The following is a 14,023-nucleotide window of genomic DNA, read 5'->3' on the forward strand; positions in this document are numbered from 1 at the left end:
ACAATGTCTGCATTCTCATAGCACTACAGCTGAGTGCTCCTTTTACCACAATATGGACTCAATGGGCAAGGCAACTTATGCTTGTTGCATAAGCTACAAAACAGTATGGAGTTCATATACACAAAGAATTTTGTATATGTCCAAGTTTCCAACATGTTACCCTCATTAATGAAGAGAGGAAGAAAAATGTTGGGGAGAGAAATAGAAGACCCACCTTATAATGGAATTCCAAAGATATTTAGATCCTTTGCTAGAAAGGTAAATGTCACGGTTGGTCACTGAATGTTAAAAAGGCCATTTCATTATTTTTAGCCCAACCTTATTTTTACTTCAAATTAATATTGCCCAACTCTACATCACCCACTGGTCTTAGCTCAAAATGCTCTTGATTATCTCCAGATAAAATCCTCTTCAGAGAAGAAAAATTTCCCACCGTTGGGATTGTATGTATAATACATATACAAACAAATACTAGTGCACATACATAAATGCACACACATATGTATGTATGTAGGGGGAATTCTAGAGTTGCTGTAGTGAGGGTCTAGCTTATCAGAATGAGAATTTAGAGGGACCAAAATCTTCTTTGTATGTATAATTTATTATTTTTTTCTGAAATAAACTTCTGTAAAATTCTCTTTAAACTGGAGACTTTCTTCCTGTTTTAACTGGTGGTTTCCATTAGGTTAAAGAAAATAATGGACATGTTATTTATACATATGTGTGTGTGTGTGTGTGTGTGTGTATTCAGAAGAGACAGAATAGCATTCTACTTAAGTGTATGCACTCTAGAGCTAACCCAAATGGGTTTAAATCTCACTTGTTCTTCATCTTAATTGTATGACTTTGAACAAGTTCCTGAGCTTCCTATATCAGATTCCTCATCTGTAAAATGGAAAATAGTGATAATGATGATTATTGCAAGGTTCAAGTTAATTAAAATCTGTACCATGTGTTCATGAGTGTCTGGCACTTGGCAAACGTTATATAATTCTTAGTTATTATTATTATGTGCTGTTTGAGAAAGCAAATGTGTCTGTAGATTGGAGAATATTTTGTAAGAGCTATTGCCCTCACCGCCAGCCCATCCAAACAACTACTTATTCCTTTTTATGAGTGCACTTTTAAAAATGATACTGGAGTCTCGATTTCATTATTGAATTATTTAATTGTCACACCTTACCAAAACTCATTTTAACTTTAACCTGAAATACCATTAATTATGTTGATAACTTTAAATATAAATTAACATAATCATTCTTTAGCTGAGATTGCCAATTTATATGCAAAGTTTTAAATGTGAAATTAAACCATTGCAGAAGAAAAAAAATGTTTTAATCTTATTACCACTATATAGTTTCTGCTACCATACAATGCCTTTAGTGTTAGAGTAGTGTGGGGAAAAATAAGCTTTTCAAAATAATTACCATACAAAAACTCATTGTATACAGGTTAGTCTAAATAGGCAACTACTGGGGAACCTGGGTGGCTCAGTTCGTTAAGCATTCAACTCTTGATTTAGGCTCAGATTATGATCTCATGGTGGTGAGATCAGCCCCTGCTGTGGGGCTCCGTGCTGAGTGTAGAGTCTGCTTGGGATTCTCTCTGTCCCTTTTTCTCTGCCCCTCCTATGCTTGCACCCAAAATAATAAATAAACATTTAAAAATAAATAAACATTAAATTACTTAATAAACATTTAAAAATAATAAAACAAACATTAAAATAAATAAATAATAAACATTAAATAATAAATAAAGAATGAAAATAATAATAAACATTAAATAATAAATATATAACCATTAAAAATAATAATAAATAAACAGGCAATTGCCAATTCTACACTTTCTTTGCTCAACTTAGGAAGTTAATGTCTCTCTCCAAGTTTTGCAGCTTTATTTTTTCTTATCTAGTATGGTCAGATTGTTGTGTTTTAACTCTTTATTGCTTGGCTGTCTCTGTGTAGAGAGAAGGTACCACCTGAAGTAGGGAAGTAGGAGACCAGTGAGGCTGGCATCCAGATTATTAAAATTTTTTCTTAGCAGAATAAAAACTCCTAATTCCTAAAAATTCCTAATGAGTTTTATGGAGTTAATAGTACAGTATTTATCCTGAGCTACCAAATCTACATTTGTTCCTGTTGTGCTCATTTATTTGCACTTAGAGTTGCTAACCGCTAAACCTATGTGTATCGATATTGGTAGAACTGAAAAACACATTGAGTTAAAAAGGCAAGTTCTAGAACCATGTGCACAGCATGATACCATTTAGGTACATTTTCAAAAATCAAAGTAATATATATATTTTTCTATGCATGCCTATATATGCAAAAAGTCAGAAAAAATACACAAAACTCATAATAATGTTTGCTTCTAGTGAGGGTAAATGAGATCAAAATGGCAACTCTGGGGTTAATGTCAGCTTGAGCATTATCTGTAATTCTCTAATTTTTATGGCAATGAATTCATACATTGGTTCTTTAATATGTGTTAAAGAATCAACAGCAAAAGAGCTCAGAGCATGTGTCTAAATGTTAAAGTAATTAAGTCTAGATAAAGAGAATATGGATGAATGTTATGTTCCTCTTTATTTTTTTTAATATTTTTAAATTTCAAAGAAAGCATGCACACACACATGCACACAAATAAAGAAGACAGGGATCAAGACAAAGTTGGAAAATTACCCAACTTAAAAATCCCACCTTCTAAAGGTCGAATCCAGAAACTCACTTTTCCAGAATTCCTTGCAGTAGGATGTGACATTCCTGATTATGTAGCCTCCAAGGTCAGTTTTATGGTCCTGCTGGAGATTATGTGAGCTACCTAAAACACTTGCTTCAGAAATTTACCCTCATTAAAAAAAATAACCTCACAAATATAGCCTATTTTAATCAACTTTAACGAGGTATAGTTTGCATCCAATAAAATGCTTAAGTGGAAGTGTTATGAGCAAATATATACACTCATGTAATCACCACTACAACCTAGATATAGAGCATTGCCAGCAACCCATAAAGTTCCCTTATGCCCCTTTGTAGTTAATCCCCATACCCCGGCTACCAATTTATTTTCTGTCATTCTGAATTACTTTTACCTGTTCTAAAATTTCATATAAATGGGATTATATAGTATGTACACTTTTGTGTCTGATTCCTTTTATCTTACAGCCATTTTTAATCTACTTTTATGATCTAAAACAATTATAATTCATTCTCAATTATTTTCCCTAGTGGAAAAAAGCATACATGTGTATTCAAAATAACAACTAAAACAAAAATGATTAACATTTGGAATTGTTATATTTAAGTATGTGATGTGTCTTGTTCCAGAAATTCAGTTTTAAATTAATAGTATAGTTAAGAAAAATTCTCAATTACTCTTTGAATCCATCTTCAGTGTATAATGTTTATTTTTGAGGGGATGTAAAATATTAAGCTGCTTAAACTAGATCACCTACCTTTTCTACATGTTGAAAAAAAGCGTATCTTGGATTTCCTACAACTAGTAAATGGATTATAATCTCCAGGGCTGGAAAGTGTGAATTTGCATTTTTACAAATACTCCTGGTGATTCTTATCATACTTGTGCTCCAAAATTTTTGAATTTGTGACTTATACTTTACTCTTTAAAAGATTTCAAAGAACTAGGTTATTAAAAGGTAAAACAAAATTCTGTCTTTCCTTCCTAAAAAGAGAGAGAAAATTTAAAGATAAGTATCCATTTAATTTTGTGCAGACTTTTAGGAGAAAAAAATAAAATGCATAAAACCAATCTGTTTAAATGGAATTATTTGGCAAAAAAAAAAAACTACACAAAATTAAATAAAGACTAAAATAAATGAGCATTATATTATTTTTCTTTTTTGGGTCAAACCACTTACCTTCCACATAAATTATCTCTGAGGTTGGTGGCCTAGTCTGTTTTCACTCAGATTCTGCAGGTTAATAATATCTTTCTCCAGTAACAAAATCTCTAACATAATTCATGTTGACAAAATCCCATGAAAACAAACACACACACTCAAAAATCCCAATTTCAAAATGGAGAATTTCCAACAAGACCTAATGAAATAAATCACTGAAATGAAGAGGAGAGGTGGATGAGAATAGTTTCTAGGATAGAAACAGTAGGCTGTAAACTAGAGCCTAACTTAAAGCATTCATATGATCTTCTGAAGAACCTTCTAAGACACTGACTATATTTTTTCTCTTACCAACAGGGTCTTATAAGCACTGTTTCTAATTCATTTATACCTCACATTAATAAAAGTCTATAAATCTTTCATACACACCATAAGGTTTTGATTTATAAAACTCTACTCAAGTAATTCTTTCCAACAGAGAAGACTATATTGTCTCCCTTTCTTCCAAAAATATTTGAGAATTATATTGGCTTTATATGCATGTGATGGTTAAAATTACTGTGAACTCCTTGAGAGCAGTTGTTTTATCTTTATACCTCAAGGACTTAGCACAATGCATGGCACACAAGAAAAAAAATAACTTTTTTGCATTGTACCCTGAAGAATATCTTTAATTCACAGTCCAAAATTTATTAGCCAATGATTCTTCTAAAACACATTCTTAGTAAATTTACTGAATCATACCTTAAATATTTAGTGAGTGGTTTCCTTGCAGCTGAGGCACAGGCTAGGCATTGAAACACATCAATAAAGCAGCCATGGAACTTAATCAGAAAATCCTAAGAAATCAGGTAAAAATCTTTGAGGGCTGTGAAGGAAAATTTGGGGGTACTTTGAGGGAATACAGTAAGGGGAACCGATCGTGAAAAATAATCCTTAAAATGAGCCCTTAACCAAATTAATTGCTCATAGTGAAACCAAGAGAATTATAAGAAAGCTTTTTTATTTTGATATTTTTTTAAAAGAGCACAGATTAGGGGCACCTGGGTGGCTCAGTCAGTTAAGCATCCGTCCTGGCTCAGGTCATGATCTTGCTGTTCACAAGTTCAAGCCTCACATCTGGCTCTGTGCTGACAGCTCAAAGCCTGGAGGCTGCTTCAGATTCTGTGTCTCCCTCTCCCTGTCCCACCCCTGCTCGTACTCTGTCTATCGCTCTCTCAAAAATAAATAAAAACATTAAATTTAAAAAAAAATAAAAAAAATAAAGAGCACAGATTGTATCTTGCATCTTTGCTGAACTCAGCTCTTAGCTCTAATAGGTTTCTAATGGATTTCTTAGGATTTGCTATGTGGACAGTCAGGATGTCAGCAAATAAAGAGTTTTGCTTCTTATTTTTCAATCCAGGTGCCATTCATCTCTTTTCATTGTTTTGTGGGCCTGGCTATGACCTCTGCCGTATTTTGAAAAGAAGTGGTAAAATGGGACACCCTGATCTCACTCCCAATCTTAGGGGAAAAGCATTCAATCTTTCACCATTAAATATAATATAAGCTGTATGTTTTTTCCCAGATGCTGTTTATCAGGTTGTGGAAATTACCTTCTGTTTGAAATTTCTTGAGAGTTTTTTATCAAGAAATGATGCTATATTTTGTGGGGGGAAAAATTGCATCTTTTGAGATGATCATGCTTTTTGTTTTTGTTCTGTTAATATGGTGAATTACACTGATTGATTTTCAAATATTAAACTAATTTTGCATTCCTGTGGTAGACACTACTAGGTCATGATCTGTTTATTAGCCTTTCTATATATTGCTGGATTTATCTTTGTGTTCATGAGGGATATTGGTCTGTAATATCAGGGTAGTAGCTTTAAAACATTTACTGAGAATTGACACTATTCTTCCTTAAATGTTTGGTAGAATTCAAAAGTAAAGCTATCTAGGCCTTGCTTTCTTTAACACATATAGGGTGATTCAGGTCATCTATTTCTTCTTGAGTGAATTTTCTTAATTTATGTCTTCCAAGGAATTTACTCATTTCGTGAACATGGAGACGTTATTGGCACAATATTGTTTATAATATTTTTTAATGTTTACTTATTTTGAGAGAGAGAGAGAGAGAGAGCATGAGGAGGGGAGGAGCAGAGAGAGTGGTATAGAAAGAATCCCAAGCAGCCTCCACGCTGTCAGCACAGAGCCCCATGTAGGGTTCAATCTCACAAACCACGAGATCATGACCTGAGGTGAAATCAAGAGTTGGATGCTTACCTGACTGAGCCACCCAGGTGCCGCTGTAATATTTCTTTATTCTCCTTTTCATATCTGTAGGATCTGTAGTGATGTCCCTTTCTCATTCCTAATATTGGTAATTTTTTTCTTCTTTTCTATTTATGAACATTCTAGCTAAAAGTTCATGTTTTATTAATCTGTTCAACAAATTAGCTCTAGATTTAGTTGAGTTTTCTCTATTATGTTTTTCTTTCCTATTTCATTGATTTGTGTTCTTCTCTATTATTTATTCTATTTCTTATAAGTTTTTAACTTGCTTTGATTCTCCATCCCCTCCCTCTTTTTCTAAATCTCCAGCTATATATACATACATTCTACCTGCCTTGATCTTCCCAAATTCTTATTACTATATACTCAACTCAGGAAGGCTTCTGGGCTCTATTTGTGTTTCCCTTACTGCACTGCAGCCTATAAACTCTACCTAGGCAGTAAAAGTGAAAAATAATAGGGCTCAACTTGTTTCTCCTTCTAACAGGGATCATAGTCCTGTCCTGCCTATGGTCCAGTGTTTCATATATTTTACCCATTTTGCAGTTTCTTTAATGTAGAAGGATTCGCCTGGTTCTTATTACTCCATCTTTGCAAGAAGCATAAATCCTCTGATTAACATTTTGTTACATTTTAATTTCAATTTCTCTTTTGTCACATTTTCATGAACAGCAACACCAAAGAATAATTAAACATTATCCTTGCGTGAATATAGTTCCTCAAGAAATATGTCTAAGTCCTAATTTCCAGTACCTGTGAATATGACCTTATTTGGAAATAGGGTCTTTACAGATATAATTAAATTAAGGATCTCTGTATCATCTTGGATGGACTCTAAATCCAATGACCAGTATCCTTATAAGAGAAAGGAAAGAGATATTTGTCACAGAGACACAGAGAAGAGGGCCACATGAAGATGAAGGCAGAGATTGGAGTGATGGAACTACAAGCCAAGGAATGCCAAGGATTTCAGGAAGCCACTAGAAGCTGGGAGACAGGCATAGAAAGGAGTTCTCCCTCAGACCCTCTTGCCAGACTTTTTAGCCACTATAACAGTGAGAGAATAAATTTCTGTTGTTTTAAGCTACCAAGTTTGTGGTAATTTGTTGTCCCATCCCTAGGAAACTAATCCAATGAGCGTACAAGACATTGCACAAAATAAGATGCACAAATGCAACCCAAAACCTTTAGTCCTAGCAGTACTACTGCTCAGATAAAGATATTGGCTGAGTTACAAAGCAAACATAGAATAAGTAGAACAATTACATGTTGTGAGATCTCAAAAAGTGGCTTTTTTTGCCTCAAAAAGTTGAGCATTTCATCTTTAGATAGTACAGGATGGGGCATACTCTCTTCCTCCATGAAGTAGAATATGTCAAGTAATATTCATTTGTTTTTTTTTTTATTTTTAAGAAAGAAATAAATCATATGACCTGGAATGTTGTATAAAGCCTTTTAGGCACACATCTCTGTGTAGAAAAAGCTGTGACAGGAATTAGATAAGAAAAAGAGTAGGATTTTTTATTAACTTTCTTGATATTTACAGTAAGATTCTTCTAGCACACCAAGGATATCAGAGTTAACTCAATTGTTTTTTTAGCTACTGGGCTCCTTATGTGGAAGTCATCTCACTTTTCTCCTGTTGAAGACAAACTCTCTGGACGACAGTTAAACTCCTATCTTTTAAGCATCCTGAGGAAAGTGAAAAATAAAATTGAACAGAGAATTTCAATATGTGTGCTGTGACTTACTTATCACTTGTTTACACTGAAGCTTTATATATATATATATTATATATATAAAATTTATATATGTATTAAAATATATATATGTGTATATGTATATATGTGTATACATATATACATATACATATATACATATGTATACATATATACATATATACATATGCATACATATATACATATATATACATATATACACACACATATATGTATAGGAACCTATACATATATGAACCTACATATATATGAACCTATATATATATGTATGTATATGAACCATATGTATACATATATGTGTATATATATATGAACCTATATATATAAATGTATATGTATATATATATATATATATATATATATATATGAAGAAAATTATTATAAGTAATTGGCTCACATCATTATGGAGGTTGAGAAGTCTTGAGATCTGCAGTTGGCAGTCTGCAGCCCTGGGAGAGCTCATGATATAGTTGTAATCCGAGTCACAAACCTGAGAAGGAGAGCTTGATGGTGTAAATTCCTAAATTCCTGTCTGAGTTTGAAGGCCTGAGAACCAGGAGAACCAATGCTCTAAGTTCTGCTCTGAGTCCAGGTCCCCCAAAGGTAGGAGAAAACCCACATTTCAGCTCAAAAACGGTCAGGCTGACTGTGAGTGAATCCCCTCTTACTCAGCCTTTAATGAATTGGATGAGGCCTCTGACATTGCAGATGGCAATCTGTTGGACTCAGTCTACCAATTCAATTGTTAATCTCTTCCCAAAACACTCACATACACGCACCAGGAATAATGTTTAACCAAATATCAGGACACCTTGTGACCCATTCAAGTGACACATAAAATCAACCATCACATGTATGGTAGGCCATTTTGTGGTAATTAGCTCTTCAACCATAAAAAGAATTTGAGTTTAAACCCTTAAATACACTCCTTGGTATTATTTGTGGAAATTGTTTTAGAATGTGTCTGAGACTATAGTAAAACCTTGTTTATTATAGACACACAAAAGAACATGCAATTCTTAGGAAGTTTTCCTCTGGGTCGTACCTAGTCTGACATTAGAATTTCACTCACTTCTATTGAAATCAAAGTAAGCTCTAGTCAAACTAAGTAAAAGCATGGGTCGGGGGCAGTGTAGCGATAAGGAGCCTAATAAAAATATGGTTCCAACTCTTAAAAACGTTATGCATGGGGCATCTGGGTGGCTCAGTCAGTTGAGCAATGGACTTTGGGTCAGGTCATGATCTCGGGGTTGTGAGTTCAAGCTCCACATCAAGCTGCTGCTGTCAGCCTCTCAGTGCAGAGCCCACTTCAGATCCTCTGTCCCCTTCTCTCTGCCCTTCCCCATTTGTACTCTCCCATAAATAAATAAATAAATAAATCATTATATACACTCTGAGGAAGGAAACTCAATGTATTCTTTCCACATATATAATGTATCTCTAAATTGAAACCCAACATATACCTCTTAAAAATCAAAGCAGTAGGGGTCATTGGGTGACTCAGTTGGTTGAGTATCTGACTTTGGCTCAGGTCCTGATCTCACGGTTCATGGGTTCAAGTCCCACATCAGGCTCTGTGCTGACAGCTCAGAGCCTGGAGCCTGCTTCAGATTCTATGTCTCCCTCTCTCTCCCTCTGCCCCTTCCCCACTCACACTCTGTCATTCTCTCTCTCTCTCCATCTCCCTTTCTCTCTCTCTCTCTCAAAAATGAATAAACACAAAAAGAATTCTTTTAATAGAAGAAGTAAAGTAAGTTGTCATTTACTTGACTGGGCACAGCATTATGAGGTTGGTGGTCAATTCATTCATGATAAATTTTAAAAATACAAAAAATGTTTTATTATGTGATAAACTTCCATAAATTTTGAGGGGAAAACATGTTAAGACTATGATTTAGTAAGACAGAGAAGTTTTGAGGGAACTTTGAGGATTACACTTATTTGAAGCAATTTATGAAATTTGCAAGTTGATAGAACATGGATAAGAGGAGTTGAAGAGACAATAGTAAGTAAGAGCCCAACTAATAGAAAACATTTAATTGAATACGACCCTTACTTTTTTGAGGCACAATTTATATGCAATAAATGCACATGCTGATAAATTTTTACAAAGTTGTACATTTGACCTGCCATCACACAAATCAAGTTTTAAAGCCTTGCTTCTATCACCCATATCACTATTAAATTGTTAATTTTTTCTTCTGGTTTAAATGTATTCCATATTTTTTAAATTTTTTTTATTATTTATGTTTAAGAGAGAAAGAGAGAGACAGCACAAGTAGAGAGGAGGGGCAGAGAGAGAGATAAGGAGACACAGAATCCAAAGCAGGCTCCGGGCTCTGAGCTGTCAGCACAGAGCCCAACAACCAGGCTCAAACCCATGAACTGGGAGATCATGATCTGAGCTGAAGTCAGACGCTTAACCAACTGAGCCACCCAGGTGTCCCATTCCATATATTTTTTTAAATGCTGCTGTCTCTATCTCTCTAAAAATTGTAAATAATGCTCCTCTTTCTAGTTTATCATCTGCCCCTCTCCTCAAAGGAGCCTTTATTTCAGCTTAAGTGTGCTATGTGTCATTTCTTTGATACAATGCATGTCTTCACATTTCACTTCACAATCTCACTTTCTTTAAACCCTCTTGTCTTTCCTCAAAGCTATAAGCATCAGGGGTGTCTGGGTGGCTCAGTTGGTAAGTGTCCGTCTCTTGCTTTCAGGTCAGGTCATGATCTCACAGTTTGTGAGAATGAGCCCCATGTAGGGCTCCACGCTAAGAGCAGTGGATTCTCTCCCTCTCCCTCTCTCTCTGCCCTACCCCGCTGGCTCGCTCTCTCTCTCTCTCTCTCTCCCTCCCAAAAATAAATAAATAAACTTAAAAAACTACAAGCATCTTAATCTCAAGATACATTTTTATCTTTGTAGTTTTCCTTCACTGATTTAAGTAGCCGACACAATATTTTTATAAAATAGGTGCACAATGAATGTTTATTGAATGAATTGAAATAAGCTAAATCCCAAAGGCCTTGTTTGGTGCTAAAATTATCTTCTATCACATATTTAGGTTTTATATTGAGAGAAGTTTATTTGAGAAAATTTAAGATGTTAAAATTCAAGACCATTTATAATTTCACTGTGTTGCTGCTGTCTTTTAATAATAGCTCATATCCAATTAATACAGTAGATACAATTTACAAAGTTTAACAGGAAATCATTTTAAATGTTCTAATTATTGGAAAGAACAAAAGTAAAACACAGTTTCTGTCATATCTTCCTTTGTAAAAAACATGCCTTGCTATTAAAATAAGAAGAGGAGCCAGATAAAATGATTTATACATTTTGGTGGTTTTTTTTAAGCTCAAGGAACATATTAGTAAAAAAATCTGTTGGCTTCCACATGAAATTATCCAAGAAGATGTTAAAGTAAACAGCCAGGAAAATGCAGGCTTTAATTTTCTTGAAATAGAAAAATTAATATTCTAAGTAAGCTTGGAATTAAAAACCTTATATTTCTTAGAGCTGTAATGAATTATACATCTTTTGTTTTGTTTTGTTTTGTTTTGTTTTGTTTTGCTTAAGGATCAGTACTCTAAGATGTCTCTAATATTACATACAGTAACCACTAAAAAAGCATTAAGTTTAGTTGCTGGGATAAGATTCTATATCCTTATATTCTTTGACAATCATGTATGTTTCTATGTTCCTAATAGTGTTCTTTTAGTGTGCATGATAAAATAAGGCATTAAATAATTCATAGGCTACTTTCCTAAAATGAAGTAGCCTAAGAAATCCAGGAAAATGTTCTTTCCTATACATAAATTGTAACACATGTGAATACTTATATCCCAAGTTTATGAGTGGTGTCAGCCAATCAACTTACTGCTTATAGTGCCTGCATTAAAGTCGAAAACTTTAGAACTGAAACCTCTCCTAAGAGGAATCATTCAATTTTAATAATTAGGAGAAATGTTGTAGCCAAGTGAGTTGGTTAAAATGAAGTATTTACTCAAAGTGAAATGTCTGGTTGTCTCACCTTTAGTTATTAATGTATATTAAACAGTCATTCATGTAATCCATCTGTACAAATACATTTTCCATTTTGACCACCAGAGGCCAGTGCAGGTTTAATTGTGATAGTCTTTATGTTTAAAAAAAAATGTAGATTTTTTTTTTTTTTAAGTTTGGGCTTCCTTTCTTTCTCCCCCTTCCCTGCATCTCTCCTCTGAAATGATTGTACTTTGCCATATATGGATTTTTTAAATTTGAAGTAAGAAAAAACTTTTCTTATACCTCATACACACAAGTCGAATTTTCAGCGTGATGTCTGCTTTTCAGTCTTGGTTCTTTATTACATTTGACTTTATTAGTTAGACTTCATCATTTAATTTCCTAGAAGTGGAACACATCACAAAATAAATCCATTTCTAGAGTTATTTAACCAGAAGAGTGTGTTGCCTGAGAATATCCAGGGCATAGAAAATTTCTCAAAGCCAGTGCTACTGGCACTGGTAAATGTGGCTGAATAAATACTAAGCTAGAAGCCACATTATTCTCTGACCAGATGACAGAGACATCATTACTAAATCATTAGGCTGAATGGCTTCAGTTTTCTCTAAGATGCTCTAATAATTCTTCAGCTTCATTAGACATTTTAGGTCACAGAGACCTGGGACTATCTGCCCTGCTATTTTTGAAGAACTTTTTGCAACCCAGAGGCGGAAATGTTTTCCCAATAGGCTATTAAGTAATCATTTGCTGTAATTGGATAGATTCTGGATATGGATTCTTATGGGTTCTTACCATCACTGGGTGGACTGGCTAAAGAAATGTGTGTCCTCAGTTCCTATTTCCTGGGTTCAGAATGATGTTTTACTAAGGAAAACGTCTGATGTAAAGTGGGGTACCAAATGATCCTGTTTGTTTCAGCACTGAAATTCTTAGTGGAAAATTACCAAGAAGCAAATTCCATGGAGATAGGAAAGTTGGACATGTCTAAAATACTCAGATCATAAGCCGAGATATTTTCCAGAACCTTCTTCATTTCTCTTCATTTACACAACAAAGTCATTTAGAATCCTGTCTCTTCACTTGCATCATCTTAATTGTGATGCTTTTTATTGAGGACCTCAGGTCTGAAATTCAAAATCACATATATGTATTGTCTTGGTAATAAAACCATCAACTTTAATATGGGAATGTGACATATTCTTCAATAAGTGGTAAGAAAATATATGAAAATCTAAATCTCACAATATATTCCAATAGATTTTTGTGCATTTTATTTGGGAGGTGCAGGAGCAATTGGAAGGCAATATGGAATTGAACACTTCCATATAGGAGGGATTTTCTGCAGAAACCAGGCTCTCTCTACATGCTACACTATTTTATGTAAATGTGGATCTCTTCTGTGGCTGTTGAAAAATTCAAAATGCCTAATTATTTCTTAACTTCAGTGCTTTGTGGGATTGATTTCTCCTCCTGAAAAGATGTTTCAAGATCATAAATCAAAGGAAGAAAACATAATTTCCCTCAGCTTTTGTGTGGTTTTACTGGGTTCTGCAGCCCCAGCTGTTTGACCTACTATTCATTCAGGCAAACTTTTCAGAAAAGTCTCTCAGAAATCCAAAGGGCCAAAATGGCCCCATTCCTATGAAGTTTAGTTGTGTGTGTGTGTGTGTGTGTGTGTGTGTGAAAGAGAAAAAGAGAGAGAAAAGAAGGGAAAGCGAGAAACTCATCAACATAAATTGTTATTCATATTGGTTGAAGTTTAAACTACACTAAAAGAAAATTATTTAGGGGTGCCTGGGTGGCTCAGTTGGTTGTGCGTCCAACTCTTGATTTCAGCTCAGGTCATGACCTCACCATTAATGGGTTCGAGCCCAATGTCAGACTCTGCACTGGCAGCAGGGAGTCTACTTGGGATTCTCAATCTCTCTCTCTCTCTCTCTCTCAATCTCTCTCTCCCCCCTTCTCTCTCTCTGTCTCAGAATAAATAAACTTTAGAAACAAAAATAATTAATTAAAAAATAAAACTCTTTATAGAACGAGAATTTGTTGTTTTTTTAACATTATGATGCCCATGTACATTCTCACTGAAATGGACAAAGATGTAGTTTAAATTGGCTTACCAATAAAACAAGTTTCTTTTAAA

General features: G+C 34.3%; 1 protein-coding gene across 1 annotated transcript in view; it reads left to right on the top strand.

Moving 5' to 3' along the window:
• The window catches only part of TMEM144 (transmembrane protein 144), a 62,894-nt gene that overhangs the window by 45,356 nt on the left and 3,515 nt on the right, over positions 1-14,023 (top strand). The window lies entirely within an intron of this gene.

Source organism: Panthera uncia, chromosome B1, assembly GCF_023721935.1.
Source record: "Panthera uncia isolate 11264 chromosome B1, Puncia_PCG_1.0, whole genome shotgun sequence".
Classification (NCBI taxonomy): Eukaryota; Metazoa; Chordata; class Mammalia; order Carnivora; family Felidae; genus Panthera; species Panthera uncia.